Consider the following 22,473-nt stretch of genomic DNA (forward strand, 5'->3'; position numbering starts at 1 on the left):
CACTGACTAAAAGTCTGTATCAATATTTGATAAGATTATGGCTGATCTGATAGTAAACTGCAATTTCCATTTCCTGCCTATATTTGATAATCATTAACCATCTTATGAACTAATAATCTATCCACCTCTGCTCCCACCATTTCATTAGGAAGTGAGTTTGAAAGACTTATGATTGTATTTTTTAAGAAAAAAAAGACTAATCTCTGTTTTAAATAGGCAATCCAAGTTATTATTTTATTCATACATAGGATGTTGATGTCTCTGGCTAAGCCAACATTTATTGCCATTCTAAATTGGCCAGAGTCAACCATGTTGTTGTGGGCCTGGAGTCACATATCAGCCAGACCAGGTAAGGACAGCGGTTACTTTCCCTAAAGAACATTAGTGAAACAGATGGATTTTTCCTGACAATCAACTATGGTGTCGTGATCATCATTTGGCTCTTAATTTTATTAAACTCAAACTCTACCATCTGCTGTGGTGTGATTCAAGCCCAAATCCGCAGAACATTACCTAGATCTCTGGAACAAATAATCTAGTGATAACACCATTGGGGCTCTGCCTTTGTATTGCAACATTGAACCCTAGCCTAGAGTCTCCTGTAAAGAGGAAATTTCCTTTCTATATTTACCCCGTCAAGACACCTCAGGAACTTGTATGTTTCAATTAAATCAACTTTTACTCTTAACTCCAGAAAAGTCTAGCTTGCCAAATTTCCTCACAACACAACATCCAGATATTAGCCTAATAATCTTCTCTGAACTGCTTCCAATACATATACAGTCTTCTATAAATTAGGTTGGCTAATACTCTACGCAGTAATCAGTATTTAGTCTTATTGGTGCCTTGTATGAACTGAATCATTGCCTCACTGCTTTTGTATCCTATTCTCTTCATTATAAATGGTAATATTCCATTTAAATTCCTTATTGTTTACTGCACTGTACCTTTTGCTACCCCTCAAACCAGTACACTGGATCCTTCTGCATCAGAACTTTGCAAACTTCACTATTTCCATAATATGTTGCTCTCCACAATTTCATATCTTCCTATATTATATTTTGTTGTCAGATATTCGCTCATTTACTTTGTCTGTCTATATCTTATTGCACCCTGCTTACGTCCTCTTCACAACTTACTTTCCCACCAATATTTGTCATTTGCAGTTTTGGCTACCATACCTCCCATCCATTCATTCTAGTCATTTTATGAATTGTAAACAGTTGTTACAACTTGCCGCTCATCATTACATTCTTCCAAACCAAAAAATGCCCATTTATGGCCACTCTCCACTTCCTGTAAGCCAGTCAATCTTCTATCCATGTTCACGTTACCCCTATAACATGAGCTTTTATTTTCTATAATAACTATATTAATGTGGCAATTAATTTAATACCTTCTAGTATTGACCATAGATCATAGAAGCCCTACAGTGTGGAAACAGGCTGTTCAACCCAAGAACGGCAGAGTATCCTACCTAGACCCATCCCCCTGTAAGCCCCTAACCTACACATCCCTGAACGCTGTGGGTTATTTAACATAGCCAATCCACCTAGCCTGCTATATTTAGACAGTAAGAGGAAACCAGAGCACCTGGCAGAAACCCACGCAGACACAGGGAGAATGTGCAAACTTCACACAGGCAGTCACCCAAGGGTGGAATTGAACCTGGGCCCCTGGTGCTGTGAGGCAGCAGTTCTAACCACTGTGTCGCCCCACCCCTGTGCCACTGTACCACTCCACCACTATGCCATCCCACATAGTCATGTACAGTACACACACTGTTCCCCTTTATCTGCAGAACATGTTAGAGTCATAGGGTCTGAGAAATCTGTCCCTTTTCCCCGTCACACCTGTGTCAGTCATAAACAACTACCTAACTCTTCTAATTTCATGTTACTTCTAGTTACTTAGTACTACAGTCTTTGTTTTAAGCAAATACACATTACTTCCTCGGTTAAATATAATTTCCTTTTCACAAAAGCACGTTGATTTTGTCTGATTACCTTGAGCTTATCTAAGTGCCCCCGTCACTTATTTATTAATATTTCATACTTTTTCAATTCACCTGCCATGTCTTTAGTTTCCATCCTCCACTTGTCATTTCACAAACTCCTTTGTTTTTATTTAAATGCTTGTAGAAACTTTTGAGTTTATATATTTATATTTCTGGCTACTCCACTTTTGTACTTTTTTTCCCCATTTCATTAAAGTAGTTAAATCATTTAGTTACTCTTTGTTTTTGATATTCTATCCAGCCTACTGTAGTGCTCAATTATATGCTTTTTCTGCAAATTTGATAGTACTTTTAATTTTTTTTAGTTAATTACAAATTATGGGTCTGTTTCTTGGAATTGTTCTCACTGGTTGGAATGTATCTATTCTCTGTATTCTGAAACATCCACATAAATGACAGTCATTAGCATCTTTATTGACCTAACCTTCAATTTAATGCACCAGTTTATTTAAACAAATCTGTTTATTTTGTCATCATAATTATCCTTATATAATTTTAAAAGATTCTTGAATCCACTCCTCTCTCCCTCAAACTAAATGTAAAATTCAATCACATTATGGTCTTTCTTACCTAGGGATGCTTTCACTCCAAGATCATTAATCCTATTTTGTACACAATATCAGTCTTTATATAGCCTGATATCTGCAAGAAGCTTCAATTACATTAGTCAGTGACAATTTCCAAATGGAACTTGAAATGGATTCAAAGTTTTGGCAAAGACCTGCAGCTTGGGTTGTGGGTGAGGCTGTTGACTTGCTCACTGAGCTGGTTTGTTCTCATTCAGGCATTTCATTGCCATGCTAGCTGACATCATCAGTGAGGCCTGCATTGAAGTGGTGTTGTTATACTCCACTTGGAATTTATGCGTTTTGGCCCATTATAAAATGGGTGTTCTTTTGATTTACAGAAACCATGTTAGAGAGGACAAATATTTTAGGAAGAATGAAAGTAATGAAACTCATTCTGAGGAAATGTCTTTAAGAGGAGCTTCAAACTGTAAAGGAGGAAAGAAAAGTGTTGATAGTCTCAAATAGTCTATTTCCGTCTATGGGCCATTGCATGTATTCCCTCCTCATCAGTTTGGACTCTCGATAGCTTTCACAAATAAAGATGGGAATGATAACATCAACACTGCAATGACATCCAGTAATGATACTATGTCTAATGGGTATAGGTGCCCATCTCTAAATTCTCTGACTCTCATTCTATCGCAATCATTTGAAGCGTGGTAATAGCGATAGTCGGGTTTTCCTTTTGTGGTCTTACATATTTTCCTTTTGGACTTCATAAAAGCATATTGCATCTAACCATGAGCATTGATTATATGTTTTGCATTGTGAAGCAAATGTAAATTGAGAAACTCAAACAGGTCCAACTCATCTGTCCTTACCCCTTCTTCCCTCAAACAACAGCAATAGGGTTCCCCTTGTCCGTACCCACCATCCTAACAGCATCCGCATCCAGAAGATCATCAGGTGCTGTTTCTGCCAACTCCAGCAAAATGCCACCACCAGCCAGACACACATTCTCCACCAACCCCCTTGTCTGCCTTCCACAGGGACCATTCCCTCTGGGACATCCTTGTCTACTCTTCCTTCACTCTCAACACACCCCCACAGCCCTATGGCACCATCCCCTCTAACCGCTGAAGGTGTAACGCTTTCCCATTTACCTCCTCCCTCCCCACTATCCAAAGGCCCAAACATACCTTGCAGGTGAAGCAACAGTTTACCCGCACTTTTCACAATCTAGTCTACTGCAGACACTGCTCACAATGTGGTCTCCTTTTCATTGGGAAAATGAAGCATTAGCCTGGGCAATGGCTTCGCAGAACACCTACATTCTGCTTGTGTAAAAGACCCTGAGCTTCTGGTTGCCTGCCACTTTAACACACCACCCTGTTCACTGGCCAATATCTCTGTCTCAGGCTTGCTGCAGAACAACACCTCCTTTCTCCCTGGGGAGTCTGCACCCTCCAGACTCAATGAGTTGAATAATTTTTGGGCCTGAACTCTCCCATGTCCTGGACCCCTACCCCATACACCAGGCCTTATTATCATATGGTCTGTCATTACACACTGCCTATTGTTAGCCAATAACAGTCTCCATTAACAGCTAATCACTCCTAGCCAAATCATTATCCATTCTTTTGTCTGCTCTTTAGTCTTCTCTCTCTCTTTTTTGGTTCTACCACATTTCATTTACTCACCTGCTCCCCCTACCCTTCGCATGTAAACTAACATTTTTCAAGCTATTGTCGGTTCTGAGGAAAGGTGACTGGACCTGAAATGTTAACTCTGATTTCTCTTCACAGGTGCTGCCAGGCCAGCTGAGCTTTAATTTTGGAACTGAGAATTGGAAATTTGGCACAAAAACCATCTCCAGATAAGGAAATGAACAGATGTTTTCACATGCTAAAGCCACAATACATGCATGGGTACCAGTTCTGCTTTCTACTTTTACTTGGTTTTCTCACCATATCCCTCCAGATGCCCTACAATGCAGTGTTAGCAGGGAGAGTCAGTGCCTATGTTTGTTCACTGCTGTCTAAGTATAGTCCTTGGCATAATTGACCTGTCATCATTATAGAAGCAAAATTAAACCAACTGAATGCATTACTCAGCTTGGAACCTCCATTCTGAAATGGCTCACAATGTAGGCATTGAACTTTGGATCATTTGCACAGCTGCAGCCCTTCTGGTTTAGATTCATTCACAACACTGTTAGGTACAGAGCTCAGGATTTTTAAGACCATGATGATAAACAGTTAAGCTTGTACATGTAAGTGAAACGGTGAGCCAGGAGTGAGGATGGACTTTGATACACAGATCCGATAGTGACACCTTGGATCGCTGACCTCGCAAGGTATGCATAAAGCAGATAATTCAGAAGCATACATCACAGGGACATCGGCTCCCTCTCAGCTCCAAATCTCACCAGCACTATCTGCTTCTGATTTGAATAAAGACCCAAACGGCTTCCTCCTCCGTTTGCTGAGCTTGTAACATTTGTCTTTAAATTTCACTTTCTCCTGTTAACTGCTATCACATGGGACCAAGTTATTTCTATCTCTCTTTGGGATATAGAACATAGAACATTACAGCCCAGTACAGGCCCTTCGGCCTTTGATGTCGTGCCGACCTGTCAGACCAATCTGAAGCCCATCTAACCTACACGATTCCATGTACATCAATATGCTTGTCCAAAGACAACTTAAATGTACCTAAAGTTGGCGAATCTACTACCGTTGCAGGCAAAGTGTTCCATTCCCTTACTATTATCTGAGTAAAGAAACTACCTCTGACATCTGTCCTATATCTTTCACCCCTCAATTTAAAGCTATGCCCCCTCATGCTTGCCGTCACCGCCCGAGGAAAAAGGCTCTCCCTTTCTAACCCTCTGATTATTTTATATGTCTCAATTTAAGTCACCTCTCAACCTTCTTCTCTCTAACGAAAACAGCCTCAAGTCCCTCAGCCTTTCCTCATAAGACCTTCCCTCCATACCAGGCAACATCCTAGTAAATACCCTCTGCACCCTTTCCAAAGCTTCCACATCCTCCTTATAATGCGGTGACCAGAACTGTACGCAATACTCCAAGTGCGGCCGCACCAGAGTTTTGTACAGCTGCAGCATAACCTCATGGTTCTGGAACTCGATCCCTCTATTAATAAAAGCTGAAACACTGTATGCCTTCTTAACAACCCTGTCAACCCGGGTGGCAACTTTCAAGGATCTGTGTACATGGACACCGAGATCTCTCTGCTCATCTACATTACCAACAATCTTACCATTAGCCCTGTACTTTGCATTCCGGTTACTCCTACCAAAGTGCATCACCTCACACTTGTCCGCATTAAACTCCATTTGCCACCTCTCAGCCCAGCTTTGCAGCTGATCTATGTCTCTCTGTAACCTACAGCATCCTTCGCTATCAACAACTCCACTGACCTTAGTGTCGTCTGCAAATTTACTGACCCATCCTTCTACACTCTCATCCAGGTCATTTATAAAAATGACAAACAGCAGTGGACCCAACACCGACCCTTGCGGTACACCACTAGTAACTGGTCTCCAGGATGAACATTTCCCATCAACTACCGCCCTCTATCTTCTTTCAGCAAGCCAATTTCCGATCCAAACTGCTATATCTCCCACAATCCCATTCCTCCACATTTTGTAGAATAGCCTACTGTGGGGAACCTTATCGAACGCCTTGCTGAAATCCATATACACCACATCAACCGGTTTACTCGCATCTACCTGTTTGGTCACCTTCTCAAACAACTCAATAAAGGTTTGTGAGGCATGACCTATCCTTCACAAAACCGTGCTGACTATCCCTAATCACATTATTCTTCTCTAGATGATTATAAATCCTATCTCTTACAAACTCTTCCAACACTTTACCAGCAACTGAGGTAAGGCTCACTGGTCTATAATTACCAGGGTTGTCTCTACTCCCCTTCTTGAACAGGGGAACCACATTTGCTATCCTCCAGTCATCTGGCACTGTTCCTGTAGACAATGACGAGTTAAAGATCAATGCCAAAGGCTCAGCAATCTCCTCCCTGGCTTCCCAGACGTTCCTAGGATTGATCCTCGGACATGTTGGATATTCCTTACTGCAGTCTGACTCAGGACCCCCTCCCACTGCTCTTTTACCCTATATCAATGACTATCAATCCCACTTCTTGCTCTCATGTGGAACTGGAGAAATTAATCACTTTGCTTCCAATTTCCATCTTTCTCTCGCCTTCACTTGATCAAGCATTTCCCTTCCTTAAATATCTCCACTCTGTTTTCCAGGGTCACCCTAGTTATTGTATCTGTTCCAAAGATGATTCTGACATGTCTTCTAACGCCAATGCAGATCCCTACACACTGGTGGGCAAGAACCTGAGCTACATTTGACATAGTCATAGAGCTGCACAGCATGGAAACAGACTCTTCAGCCCAACTCATCCATGCTGACCAGATGTCCTAAATTAATCTAGTCCCATTTACCTGCATTTGGCCTGTATCCCTCTAAACCCTTTCCTTTCATGTAACCATGCAGGTGCCTTTTAAGTGTACTTGTACCAAACTCCTCCAACTCTTCTGGCAGCTCATCCCATGCATACACTGCTCTGTGCAGAAAAAGTTGTCCCTTAGGTCCTTTTTAAATCTTTCCCCTCTCATTTTAATCCTATGTCCTATAGTTTTGGACTCCAATATCTTAGGCAAAAAGATCCTGGCTATTCACTCTATCCATGCCCCTCTTGATTTTATAAACTTCTATTATGTCACTCTTCAGTCTCTAATACTCCAGAGAAAATAGCCTCCGTCTATTCGGCCTCTCACTGTAGCTCAAACCGTCAACCCTAGCAACATCCTTGTTAATCTTTTCTGAACCCTTTCAGGTTTCACAACATCCTCCCTAAAGCAGGGAGACCAGAATTGAATGCAGTATTCCAAAAGCGGTCTAACCAATGTCCTGTACTGCCACAACATGACCTCCCAACTCCCACACTCAATGCATTGACCAATGAAGGCAAATGTATCAAATGCTGTCTTCATTATCCTGTCTACCTACAACTCCTCATTCAAGGAACTGTTAACCTGCACTCCAAGTTCTTCGTTCAGCAGTATCAGTACCTTACCATTAGGCATGCGTCCTGCCTTGATTTTTGTCTTTCCAAAATGCAGCACCACACATTTATCTAGATTAAATTCCTTGGCCCACCAGCCCATTGGGTCAAGGTCCCATTATATTCTGCGGTAACTTTTTTTTCACCTGTCTACTACATCACCAATTTTGGTGTAAGCTGCAAACTGACTAACCATGCCTCCTATATTCACATCTAAATTATTCAAATAAATATTAAAAAAAAACGATGGAACCAGCACTGATCCTTGTGGCACACTGTTGGTCACAGGCCTCCAGTCTACAAAGCAACGCTCTGTCTCTTACCTTTGAGCCAGTTCTATGTCCAAATGGCTAGTTTTCCATGAATTCTGTGCGATTTAACCTTCCCAACCAATCTACCATGCAGAACCTTGTCAAATGCTTTACTGAACTTTATTTCCACATTTCTATTTTCATCTATTGCCCTCTGTTCTAGAACGGTCACAGTGGTTCTCCATGTCTTTACATTCCAGCTTACTCGCCTGTATATTCCAAGGACTATGCATCACCATTCCATCTCCTGCAGGATATCAAAACCAAACACCTCAAAGGGATTATTCGCTCCACTACAGTCTGATGCACTCTTTTGTTACCAAGCAATACCTCATTTGCCCCTTTTAATCCAAATATCCATAATAAGTGAAATATTTCAGATTTACCTCCATCTTCCTCTCTGTCCAAAGCCCCCAAACACCCTCCAAGATTTTCTTTTATTCACTAACGGGATGCGGGATATGGGCACAGTTAGCTGGCCAGCATTTATTGCCTTTCTCTAGTTGCTGTTGAGAAGGTGAGCTGCATTCTTGAACCTGTGGTCAGGTGGCAATAAACCACTTCAGTCCATGCACTGTAGATAGGCCATTCCAGGATTTTGACCCCACAACAGTGAAGGAATGGGAACATGTTCCCAAATCAGGGTAGTGAGTGGCATGAAGGTGAACTTGCAAGTAGTGGCATTCTCATATATCTTTTGCCCTTGACCTTTTATAGATGGAAATGATTGAGAGTTTGGAACAGGCTGTCAAAGGATCGTTGGAGAATGACTTCAGTATGTCTTGCAGTTAGTACACACTGCTACTACTAAGCATCTAAGGTGGAGGGAATGGATGTTTGTAGATGTGATGCCAGTCAAGCAGGGCTGCTTTGTCCTGGATGGTACCAAATGTCTTGAGTGTTGTTGGAGTTGCATACATCCATGGAAGTGGAGAGTATTCCAACAAACTCCTGTTTTGCATTTTGTGGACGATGGACAGGATCTGGGGAGTCAAGACATTGGTTAATTATCACTGTATTCCATAAGTCTTGACCTGTTATCATGGTTGTTGTACTTTATAGCAAATCCAGTTGAGCTTTCGTAGGTGATTCGATGATGGTAGCACTGCCAAAGGATGGTGGTTGGATTGTCTATTATTAGAGATACATACCAATTAGCCTTTGGTGTGAATGCTACTTGTCACTCGTCAGGCCAAGTCTGGACACTGTAAGACCTTGTTACATTTGGACATGGAATGCTTCTGTATCTGAGGAATCATAAATAGTGCTGCTCGTTGTGCAATCAACAGAGAACATCCCCATTTCTGACCTTATGATGGACTGAAAATCACTTATGAAGAAGCTGAAGATGGCTGGATATCACCCTGAAGAAATCCTGCAGGGACGTGATGGGGTTGAGATGACTGACCCTGAACAACCACAGCCATCTTCCTATGTGCCAGATTTCCAACTAGCAGAGAGTTTATCACTGATTCCCATCAATTCCAATTTTGCTTGGGCTCTTTGATGTCACACTTGATCAAATGCAGCTTTAGTGTCAAGGGCTGTGACTCTCAGCTCACCTCTAGAATTCAGCTCTTTTGTTCTTGTTTGAACCAAGGTTGTAATGAGGTCAGGAGTTGAATGGCACTGGAAGAATCCAAACTGGGCATCACTGAGCAGGTTATTGCTGAGCAGCTGCTGTTGATGGCACTGTTGACATCTTCCATGACTTTACTGATGACTACAAGTAGACTGATGGAGCGGTAATTGGCCAGGTTGAATTTGCTCTGATTTTTGTGTACAGGATATATCTGGGTAATTTTCCACATTGTTGGGCAAATGTCAGTGTTGTAACCATCCTGGAAGAGCTTGACTAAGGGAGTAGCAAGTTCTGGAAGACACGCCTTCAGTATTATTGCTAGGCTATTGTCAGGCCCCATAGCCTTTGCATTATCCAGTGCCTCCAAACACTTCTTCATATCATGTGGAGTGAATGGAATAGGCTGAAGACTAGCATCTGTGATCCTGGCGACCACTGAAGAAGGCCGAAATGGATCATCCACTTGGCACTTCTGGCTGAAGGTGCTGCAATTGCTTCAGTCTTATATTTTTTGCACTGATGTGCTGAGCTCTTCCACAGTTGAAGGATGGGGATATTTGTGGAGCCGCCTCCTCCAGTGAAATATTTAATTGTCCACCACCATTCACAAGGGCATGTGGCAGGACTGCACAGATCTGATCTGTTGGTTGTTGGAACGCTTAGTTCTGTCTTTCACTTGCTGCTTGTGCTGTTTTGGCATACAAGTTGTCTGTTTGATAGCTTCACCAGGTTTACACCTGATTTTTAGGTATGCCTGGTGCTGATCCTGGCATGCCCTTCTGCACTCTCCACTGAACAGAGGCTGAATCCCTGGCTTAGTGATAATGGTTGAGTGGGGGATATGTTGGGCCATGAGGTTACAGATTGTGCTGCAGTACAATTCTGCTGTCGATGGCCCATAGCGCCTCATGGATCCTCAGTCTTGAATTGCTGGATTTGTTTAAAGCCTGTTCCAGTTAGCACAGCGACCTTAGTGCCAAACAACGCCGTGGAAGTTATTCTTAATATGAAGGTGGGACTTTGTCTCCTTAAGAACTCTACGATGGTGACTCCTGCTGTCACAGATGGATACATCTGCAGATAGCAGATTGGTAAGCATGTGGTCAAGTTTTGTTTGTCCCTTTTTTATTTGATTCTATCACCACCTGCTGCAGACCCAGCCTAGCAGCTATGTCCTTCAGGACCCGACCGGATCGATCAGTAGTAATGCTGCCAAGCCACCCTTGGTGTTGGACATTGTACTTTGGGTGGCAGATTTCAGTTTTTGCCCCTTCCATCCTCAGTGTTTTCTCTATTTGTTATTCAACATTGAGGAACGCTGATTCATCATCCAAAGGAGGATTGTACTTGATGATCAGCAGGAGGTTTCTTTGCCTATGTTTAACCTGAAGCTATGAGGCTTTGTGGGGCTTGGAGTCAATGTTGAGGACTGTCAGGCCAACTCCCTCCCTACTGTATCCCACTGTACCACCACCTCTGCTGGGTCTGTCCTGCTGGTGGGACAGGGCATATGCAGTGATGGTGATGATGGTGTCTGGGGCATTGTCTGTAATGTATGATTCTGGGAGTGTAACTATGTCAGTCTGTTGCTTGACTAGTCTGTGAGACAGCTCTCCCAATTTTGGTACTAGCCCCCAGATGTTTGTATGGAAGACTTTGCAGGGTTAACAGTGTTGTTTTTGTTGTCGTCTTTTCTGCTGCCTACTTCAATGCCAGGTGCTCCATGCAGTTTCATTTCTTTGTTGAGACTTTTGAAGTAATTGATACAACTGAGCAGCTTGCCAGGCCATTTCAGAGGGCAGTTGAAAGTCAGCCATATTGCTGTGCATCTGGAGTCACATGTAGGCAAGGTCAGGTGATGATGGCAGATTTCCTTCCCTGAAGGGCATTAGTGAGCCAGTGAAGCAATGATTTACTTACACTTCTTTCAATCTACTCTACTGCATTCCCTGCTGACACTATAGCCCCCTTTACACTGGTGAGATAAAATGCAGACAGAACTATCACCTACCCTCGATTAATAAGCTAGCAATCACGTGTTATTTCAATGTATCTTTCTATTCTTATGCTTTTGTCTAGGCCTAATGTGGGATTCAAATGAATCCCAACACAAACTTTATTTTCTGTTTCAGCACTCTACAACCTTCTGGATTTAACATTGAATTGAATAACTTCAGACCATGAACACTGTGCTAGATTTTATTTCGACCACCTTCTTCACTTCACCCTCAAAATGTGTTGTTTTCTTGGTTTGCTATCAGCAGAGCTCACCTTTATTCTGCTCTTAACACCATCTACTAGTAACTGTTTTGGACCTATATCTCTCCTCTCTAATGACTCCCTTTTGTGTTTTGCTCTGATCTCTAATATCCCTCATGTTTAAACTTCTCCTTCTGCCCACTTGCTTCCCCAACTTTTTTCTACAGTATAAAACTTATCATTTTTCCATGACACATCAGTTCTGAGAAGATTCATAGACTGTTTCTCTCCCCACAGATGATGCTAGACCTGTTGAGTTTCTCCAGCACTTTGTTTCTAATCACACACACTGTTCCTTCAATTGTCAGTGGGTCACAATCCCTTCCTAACAGCACAAGGACTGTACCTGCACCATGAGATCTGCAGTGTTTCAAGAAGGCAGCTCACCACCATCTTCTTAAGGGCAATTAGAGATGGGAAACAAATGTTGGTTTGACCAGCAGTGTCCATATCATGTGAAAAAATGTTTTAATGCATTCATGTTAGGGGACATTTATTCAAAAGCAAAATGCCCTGGAAACACTTGTGAAGGAAAATAGAAATAGAGTTAATGTTTCAGGTCTGTTACCTTTCAAGCCAAGGGAGATAAACTGCTGAATGCTAGCAATCACTGAAATTATTCAGCGTTTTTAAAAAATATATGTTGATTCTCAGCAATATTGCTGTGCTGTCTCAAGTACACTGTATCTGGTAATAGTGAGTCATGTGGTTTTCATAGCATCTTCATAGAAACAGGGCAGGATATCATTTGGCCCATTGTGTCTGTGTGACCTCTTTTGCAAGCATTACAAATAGCCTCACCCACCTCCATCCTGCTGTTTTCTCCATTGCCTTGCACTTTATTCCTTTTCAAGTACAGCAATGCTTGAAACAAAGGATGAAACTTGCTCCATTCAGTGAGTGTACTATGCCTGATTGTGAGGCTTTTATTGAAGTGATAATTGATGTTAACTACAGTTCGAATAAAAACAAATTACAACCAACTACAGGTTTGTTTTAGTGCAGTGAAAAACCAAAAAAAATCATAAAACGTTCTACCTAAATAACAAGTTTTGACACATCCTGAGTATTAAACATAGGTGGTTCAAGTACGAGTATTTACTATTTGGAGGTCATGTTTGCACAAATTGTTATAAAATTTGTGCCCATAATTATAACATCAAGGGTATTGTTTCTGAGCCAAAGTTGTGTCTGTGCTGAATGCACATGATGGTGCAGTCCATTTCAGACACTATTTTGGTGAGACATCAGTGCAGGCGCTAGGTTTATACACCAGATGAATGCAGAGGAGATAGGAAGGGATGGTAGTCAGCATTTCATGCTACTAAGAAGCCAGCACTGCCATTTACAACTTCAGCATCTGAGCTATCATCCTCTGTTAAACAGGTGCAGCTATATCAGGGAGGAATCCCACACTAAAGGTTTTTTAAAGAGATTATCAGCCATTTTCATTTTAGTGCTCATTGAATTCCATTGGCTTCATTGAAATACTGAGATTTCTTCGCATGGCTAAAATTAGTGAAGTTAACAGGGAGTGGGCCATTTGCAGCCATGACCTTAGCTCAGGGACCACCTTGCATCCCATCACGAGTAGCAGCTTACTTTTGCATCTATTTGGGGACATGCTTTATCAACTATTATTGCCTTCCTTCTGTTACTGACTATCTTGAGGCTTCTTGGTTAGTATGTAGCAATGAAAACCATTAGAAAATATTCTGAATGAAATTTATCCGACAAACTACCTGATGTTACAAGCAAAATTCAACTGGTATGACTTGTGTGTACCCTTAGTGTCTATCCTGCTGTTCTCACATGGCTACCCCAGCAGCTGCAACATGGCTGACGGAATGACATTCATTGGAAGGAACTGCAGATAAGGGCTGCATGGTGGCTTAGTGGTTAGCACTGTTGCCTCACAGTGCCAGGGATCAGGGCTCAATCCCACCCTTCGGCGACTATCGGTGTAGAGTTTCCACGTTCTCCCTGTGTTTTCTTGGTTTTCCTTCAGGCGCTCCAGTTTCCTCCCACAGTCCAAAATTGTACAGTTTAGGTGGATTGGTCACAGGAAATGCAGGACTACAGGGGTGAGTCTGGGGGGGATGCTCTTTGGAGGGTTGATGTGGACTCAGTGGTTGTTATGTCCTGCTTCCAAGCTGCAGGGATTCTATAATCTCGCTGGCTAACTCTGGCCTGAAGTCTCCAGTTCAGGCTGCACCACCTCAGCAGCAGCACCCTAGGCTGGCTAGCCGACAAGAAATGGCAAAGGCATTAGCAGTGTAGTGGGGGGTGTGGTGATGGAAGGATAAATGTTGTTACCCTGAAAGAGGGCAGCATGTACAGGCTCCATGGATTTCTGTCGTTACCCTGGGGCAGTGTCTTAGTGTTCTGAATAAACTAACTGTGGGTAAATTCATGGACTACTGTGACGCTCTGCACCTCCACTTGAACACTGTTATCCAAAGCTAAGACCTGAATAACACCAACTGAGATTGCATCAGGCAATATGGAAGAACCTGTTTTGTCCTTCTGGGGCATTTTCTCTCTCTGTGCACATTCAGAATTGATATTACCTCCATGTGGTACAGGTTATCTTTATTAATTTCCAGCCTTGAATAAATATGACTCTTCCATTGCGGCATGTCACCGCTCACCATTTTATTTTAAATCCTGGACTGCAAACCATTATCATGTAAAGTCATCAGAACACATGAAGTTTGCACGCTACCTGAATTGCAGTGAACAGACAAAAGATAATCATTCCTTGAAGCATTCAGACATTTGGACATTGCTATTTCTGCTGTGATAGAGAATGAGATACAGCCAGCAAACACTTTACCATGAAGTTCTGAAGAAGAATAAGTAAAAAGTCAGATTATAAACAATCCATAACACCACTAGGCAAATCACACCCATTGTTTTCAGTCTTTCACTTTCAATACACTCTTGCCTTCTTCTGATAGAAGGGACAAGCATTGGGCTTCAGCAGCCAGTTTTCCATACTACGGAGGTTATCTAGTCCATAGTTTGAACCTCCACAATGGTCATTAGAATATTGCCATTCCTTCTATCCCCATTTCTGTAACAACTGATATGTCTTCTGCTCTGTTGTGACTCTCTGTATGTGCAGTTTCCTTATTTCCTCAAATCCTACGGCACATCTTGCTCTTGCATTGTGTCGTCATGTTTTTTGGTTTAGCTTGCTGATCATCCACACTAATAGTTACTGGCTCAGCAGTGGCTGAAGTGTGATGATGAAAATGCATGGTTTGGTATTGAAAGAGACTGTTCCTAGGCATGGGGAGAGTTAAGTGGTGAGTGGAACAGTTTGTGAAGTTTCTTGCTCACTTGCGAAGATTTGGCATTTGAAGCTGTATTCAGTGACCTTGATTACTCGTGTGAGATGATTGAACTTCTTTCTGCAGTACTTGCACATCAGTGTGGTTCGACTGCTTGCATTGACAGTGATGGCTCTGTGATCCCATTGTTTTCGCAGTGTCTGTCTGGGTTATTCCCTGGTTTCTGGACTTCCCTCTCCTGGTACCACTTATTTTGTTCTTTTGAGATATTTTCTCCATTTTATTGTGAGTAGTCAGACTTGATGTCATCTTTTTAAGTGGTACAGGTCAGCTTTAAGTATTCATAGCTTTAGACAAATATGACTCTTTTGTTACCACTCACCAAATTATTTTAAATCCTGAACTGCATGCCAGCATCATGTAAAAATATCAGACAACATGGGGTTTGCATGCCACATGAATTTCTATGAACAGACATCGAATAATCATGCCTCATCGTTCATAGGACCTTTTTTATGAAGTGGAATTCCAGCAGTAAATTTAATGTGCCCCTATTTAGAGCTCCAAACGTGTCTTTTAAAGTATCTGGCAGGTTTTTTTTTGGCAAGCTTTCACATATGATCTATAAAATGGCCTAGTTGGTTTAATATGGGAACTGCCTAAAGGGAACTCTCTTTCTGGGCCTTAGGGAGCTTCTTTCAAGTGAGAAACTGTGATTGTACTGCATAACTAAAATGTTCAATTCTGACAAAAGATAATTGGCCTGAAACATTGCGGTCAATCTTACTTTCTTTACTTGGAAAATCCAAAATGTGTCCATTTCCTTCTTTGGAAGAGTTCTTGGCATGAGACCTAGTGAGGTTTTTTTCTCACCCCATCTTACTGATCTCGCCTCATTAATGACCTATTGCACTCCCCCTCAACACCCCTGCACTCTTTCCCCCCCCCCCCCCCCCCCCCATGACACGCCTTGTGTCCAATTGTAGCCTCATCTCATCACACACCATTCCCAGGACAATTCACCACACAGTGGAATTCATTAGTGTCTTATGTACCCATTCCATTTTTAAACCAGTTTGTACCTGAGCAGGAGCTGTCAATCCACAGTTGTCCTGCATGGCTCCTGACATTTGTTTGGGGCATGATAGCCTGGAAGATTTCAGCACCCTGTTGTGTGGACAGCGACCCTGGAGGTCCTGTTGGTTAGGGTGTTGCTGATAAAGTTTGTCCTTTTCCCCCAGGATCAGCATTGGATGCTATGACATCTGACAATATCAGCCTGTTCTGAAGTGGCCATATTGGCTAAAACACTCAGTCAGTTGGATGATTGTCTTCACTCTGATAAGATAAGTGCCACCATCTTCTCCTTGATGCCTCACCCTCATTCTATCTCTGCTACTGCACCCATCTCCCACCAAGGATCCAACCACTCAATCACCCTCACTATTGACTGCAACATCTTCCCTGCTTACTTGCTGTCACTCACTCCAGTCTCCTTTATCTCTGACCCTGAATGACCCCTGGTAGTGCCGATGAAGCAACACAGGGATGTTGGTGTCCAGTATCCAAATGGACATCATGTGGAGCAAGTGGCAAGCTGAATTTGTCACATGTTTGCTCTGGTTTCCTTGCTAGTTTTCCTGACATTGAGCTTGTTTGATAAACTTGGTAAAATGAGAGTCTGAACATTAATGAGTCAAGATATAGAGTTAGCAAAGTGTTTTATGAGCAATGATGACCATCAACTGGCACCTCACTGTTGTCTGGCAAGAACTTTGTCATGCAACACATACAAGATGGAGCGAGATGGCTTAAACATCAAGATAGGCATTGCCTCAATTGTTACCCAATTCTACTATCCATCTCACCATGGCCATGTCACTGGGATCCCTCAAAAATTCTACCCATTAACTCTGCTACTGTCTCCATGGATGCTGCCTGGCTTAGTCACACTTTTTGTGCTCACAATTTAGATTGAGCAGCTAAATTGAATAGACACCTGCTTTGCTTCTCTATTTCATCACTATTCTATCTTGCCTTGCACTGTCATCTAAATTTCCTTCCTTTTCCTTTTACTCTTTGGGTGTTTCCAGGCAGACTAGTGTTTGTGGCCCTTCTTCCCTAGTTGCCTTGAACTAATTGGCTTTTTCTGGCATTTTAGGGGCTAGGTGAGTGCCCACTATATTGCTTTATATCAGGAGTCACATGGATGTCAGACCAGATAAGCAAGGCACATTTCCTTGTCTAAAATACGTGAGTGAACTATATGTCAGAAATGACACAACAGGCAACCCAGATCTGGTACCTTTTGAAGCTCCCAGCCTTTCACTAATGAGTTTAATCTCTTCACAGAGGCTACCTGTTTTTATCAGCATTTCAAACATTTCCACTTTTATTTCAAATTTCTCAAATATGCTGTATTCTACTTTTGTTTTTGTGGTTATTTACATCAACATTTACATCAGTGTTAAATGATTAGAGACCTCGTTATTTGGTTGTTTCTTTTATAGAATAATATTTTGATTCATACTATGGCTGTATCCATTCCATTTAGTGTGTTAAAAGAAGAACAACAATGAAAACTTTCAGGACAATTGAGTCCTGGTGGAGATTCCCAAAATTGCTCAAGTTGAAAACTTCGATACTAATTCAACTCTATAACTCAGATTATTCAACTCAGGCCAATACTATCCTATGAATGATTTACTTCTTTCTTTGTAGGCATTTTCTCAGGATTGATGATATCTTAGTTTTACTGCAGTTTGAGTCTAAGATGTGTAATGGCAAAAGCAAGAGAAGTGTGAAGGGCGGCATGGTGGCTCAGTGGTTAGCACTGCAGCCTCACAGTGCCAGGGACCAGAGTTCAATTCCACCCTCTGGTGACTGTCGGTGTGGGGTTTGCACGTTCTTCCCGTGTCTGCGTGGGTTTCCTTTGGGTGCTCCGGTTTCCTCTCGCAATCCAAAGATGTGCAGGCTAGGTGGATTGGCCATGCTAAATTGCCCATAGTGTACAGGGGTGTGTGGATTACAGGGGGATGGATCTGGGTGGGATGCTTCAAGGGGCGGTTTGGACTTGTTGGGCCGAATGTTCTGTTTCCACACTGTAGGTAATCTAATCTAATCACAAGCCCCACAACTCCAGAGGTCACATCTTAAATATAATTATTTTGCTTAATTCCCAATTTGGCCAATCATACATTTATTCCATAATATGCTTAAAATAAAGCAAAACATTAATCAGGTTTCCTTTTAAGCATAAAATTTTTCATTTTACCTTCAAACAAATCTTATTAAATGAAGATGCAAAACTGCCTCATATGGTCAGAGAGATAGTAGGAACTGCTGTTGCTGGAGAATCTGAAATAACATGGTATGAAGCTGGGTGAACACACATCTTCAGATTTCTGAAGAAGGGTCTCAACCCAAAATGTCAACTTTGCTGCTCCTCTGCTGCATCACCTGCAGTGTTCATCTAGCTTCACACTGTTATCTCATACGATTAGGTTGTAATACGAACATTTAAATCTTCACACCTCTAAACAATTAAAAAAGAAGAATCAAAATGAAACTAAAATGAATTTTAGCTGCAAAGATTCACTTTGTGGGGGAGAAAAAGGCACTTTACTGAGTAAATCTTAGTTCTTCCAAAGAAAATGTCATAAGGTATCTAATATTCAGATATCTGTGTCTGTGCAGATAGTTTGTATGCTACATGACACCTATCTCTGGGATCTTGGCTGATGTAACTTCCTCATGAAATATATTATCAAGAAATCTTTGTGTGCCTTCAAGAGGACTATCATTTTTCACACAAGGGTGCAAGTGAGATAAGAGATGTGAGCAGTCTGTTCTATAACTGTTCTTTGGCTCCAACCAAATGAAAAACAATCTGTTCAAACATTGTTGAAACTGAACACCTATAAAACTCAATCATAAAGGCAACCAAATGTTTTCCCTGAAATGAGTTTTAGCAACCAACACCAATAATTATCTGGCACCAGGATAATAAAATGTGAGGCTGGATGAACACAGCAGGCCAAGCAGCATCTCAGGAGCACAAAAGCTGGTGTTTCGGGCCTAGACCCTTCATCAGAGAGGGGGATGGGGTGAGGGTTCTGGAATAAATAGGGAGAGAGGGGGAGGCGGACGGAAGATGGAGAGAAAAGAAAATAGGTGGAGAGAGTATAGGTGGGGAGGTAGGGAGGGGATAGGTCAGCCCAGGGAAGACGGACAGGTCAAGGAGGTGGGATGAGGTTAGTAGGTAGATGGGGGTGCGGCTTGGGGTGGGAGGAAGGGATGGGTGGGAGGAAGAACAGGTTAGGGAGGCAGAGACAGGTTGGACTGGTTTTGGGATGCAGTGGGTGGAGGGGAAGAGCTGGGCTGGTTGTGTGGTGCAGTGGGGGGAGGGGACGAACTGGGCTGGTTTAGGGATGCAGTTGGGGAAGGGGAGATTTTGAAACTGGTGAAGTCCACATTGATACCATTAGGCTGCAGGGTTCCCAGGCGGAATATGAGTTGCTGTTCCTGCAACCTTCGGGTGGCATCATTGTGGCATTGCAGGAGGCCCATGATGGACATGTCATCTAAAGAATGTGAGGGGGAGTGGAAATGGTTTGCGACTGGGAGGTGCAGTCTGGAATTCTCCAGCATCTGCAGTTCCCATTATCTCTGACATTATCTGGAACCATCTGGGTTCCATAAAATTTTTTTTTAAGAAATTTTCTAATCTTTCCATTCAAGTACCCCCTTTTTGCTAAAAAATTGTATTAGTCTTAATCATTTTGGGGGATTGAGTTTGAAAGACTAAATATGAAGCCATCAAAACAGATGGATGCTGCATCCAATGTGTGATTGGCAAACTCTCCCATATGCAAGGTGGTTAGTCCTTGGAGAGTTAGATGAACGTCCAATGTCTGGATGTTCCCACTGCATGTTCCTGAAGAAACTGTTCAGTGTCTTTTGTGTCTTCCCTGGATTTTATTTAAAATGATCTGTTATAACCCATGGATTTCCTTGTGTTGGTAAGGATGTTTGATCTCTTGAGTGATATCTTGTATCTCAAAAGCATTCTTAATATCCTTTTCAAAGTTCTCTGCCATGACTGAGATCTGAGGATAGCAGTTGCTTTTCACTGTAAAGTCAAGTACATGAGCAGCATGCCCTGATAAATGGATCTGTGACCAAATGACTAGCCCTTCTGAGTACGTTAGTTTTGGGAAGAATGCTCCTCTTGGACTAGCCTTTTGATCACTTCTCTGCTCTGAAGTTCCACATAATTGACAAATTTACTTCTGGTTTCAGAAGTCACTCCATTCGTGGAGGACCACGCAACTAAAATGTGACTATTGCTTCTAGCCATGTGATTTGGAGGATCTTGTAAAAGCACTGTAGCTGATACTTCTCCAAATGCTTTGAGATGACTGCTGCAAGTTGTCTAAGTTTCCAAAGTATGTTGGAGTACATAATGATTAACCTAATGCCTGGGTAGTGTCAAAACCATTGAGCGAAGTAAAACATTTAATCATTTTCCTCCATTGCTTTCCTGTCTTGTTGAAATCCTTTTTTAACTGATGTTTACTCGTGCCTCGTTGAAAAGAATGAATTCGGCATAACAAAGTGTAGAACTGGATGAACGTAGCAGGCCAAGCAGCATCATAGGAGCAGGAAAGCTGACGTTTTGGCATAAATTTACTTTTTTTTTATTGTAGGTTTGGGGAGAGAGAGAGACAGACGATTTATGAATATTTATTGGAAAGTTGTTATCTTGTATTGTGCCTACTAACTCTGCAATCATTCAACCTTATTGCATGCTAACTAACTAATTCTGGTTTCCTACTCTTCATAAATCTAATATAGCCTCTTCCCTTGTCAGTTCTGGAAAACTGTCATGAGTAGACGTTATAAATTTATATATTTTATAACTTCAGCTACTTACTCCAGTCTAGGATAGAAATTATACACAACGTTCCCACAATTTTCCAATATGCTTTATGTATTTAATACACAAACCAAAATGGTGATGCCACAACAAAACAGACTGGGGGATAAAGTGTTACCTGCACAAGTAAATCTACAGAGATCCAGGGTGTGAACAATATTTACACAAACACCCACCTTCTGGTTACTGTGATGAGCTTTTGAAAGATTCAGGCATCATTGAAACACCTGTCCTGGCCACTGGGTAAATATAAATGGTGCTGTCAGAACGTAAGAACTGAGCAAATGTATTAAAACAGGTATGTTCCATGTCCAATCTTGTAGGTGCTTTTACCTTGAGCTTGGTTTCAGATGTTCAAGGCACTATTTTGCTAGTATAGAATGGTGTAGGATTCATCTGTGGTAAGCATAATTATGCCACCTCCTTAATCTCAGTATGAAAGACAACCGATCTTATCACATTCGCATTTATAGGCAGTTTCTGGTTAGAAAGTGGGAGTGACTGGGACATGAGTTTACCACAAATGAATATAATCCAGAGAACTGAAAGCCCTCCAAATACATTTACCCCTCTCTCTTTAGTGCTTTACCATTGTTCTTACAATGTTCCTCCTACACCAAATGTTTGGACGTCTGACCAGATATCTTCTCACATACCTTTGGTACCAAAATTGTTTTATAATGCTTCTTGAGATGGTTTGCTCCACAGAACATGCTACGTAGTTGCAAATCGTTGTTGCTGAATGAACAATTCAATGGTCTGCTTGTCCAGAATTGGGTTGATGATAAATGATAAACTAAGACAGGGATGTGATTGTGTTGTTTTCAGGTTGTTACAAGTTAACCATCTTCAATACTTTGTAAGGCTCTAGGTGACCTGATTTTTTTTTTGCCAATCATTTCATTTTAAAATGAATGTTTTGAAAGTTGTGACGTGCAACATGCCAACAGCATTCCAGTTAAAATATATGATAAATAGAGTATGAAATATCCAAGACATTTTTTGAGTAGCTTCCAGTTGTCCCTTTAAGAATCTTTTTGATTAATTTTGCACAGTAGAAAAGTTTGGAACATATACAGCATTCCACTGACAGTTGCAGACCCAATCCAACTGCTGATTTTCAGATGTAAACAATTGCTATAATTAATAAAATGATTTGGCACAGTTTCTATCAACTCTATAAAAGCAGTATTTTTTTTAAATTAAGCCCCTTGTCTTTGCTGCATCAGAAGTTTCAATGAATATAATTTGTCATTCACATTTATTTTTGGTAAACTTTACACTTTAAACTTTTCTAATCTTGTTCTCTTTCCTGTAAAATATTAGCCCTATCACAGAAATTAATGTTCCCTTCACGGTTATCCTGTATAGCCAGCGAAGAATGATTCCAATGGTGTAACATTAAACAAAGCTTTTTATGTTTGTGGCTTGGAGAGAGAA

At 41.6% G+C, this 22,473-nt stretch overlaps 1 long non-coding RNA gene across 1 annotated transcript in view; it reads left to right on the forward strand.

The window, feature by feature from the left end:
- Window positions 1–247: 247 nt before the first annotated feature.
- Window positions 248–22,473, forward strand: part of LOC125464909 (uncharacterized) — a 52,366-nt gene continuing 30,140 nt past the window's right edge. Inside the window, exons 1-2 of the long non-coding RNA XR_007250125.2 lie at window positions 248–349; window positions 4,332–4,454. This is a non-coding gene — a long non-coding RNA (uncharacterized LOC125464909). The remainder of the gene's footprint in view (window positions 350–4,331; window positions 4,455–22,473) is intronic.

This window comes from Stegostoma tigrinum, chromosome 24, assembly GCF_030684315.1.
Source record: "Stegostoma tigrinum isolate sSteTig4 chromosome 24, sSteTig4.hap1, whole genome shotgun sequence".
Taxonomy (NCBI): domain Eukaryota; kingdom Metazoa; phylum Chordata; class Chondrichthyes; order Orectolobiformes; family Stegostomatidae; genus Stegostoma; species Stegostoma tigrinum.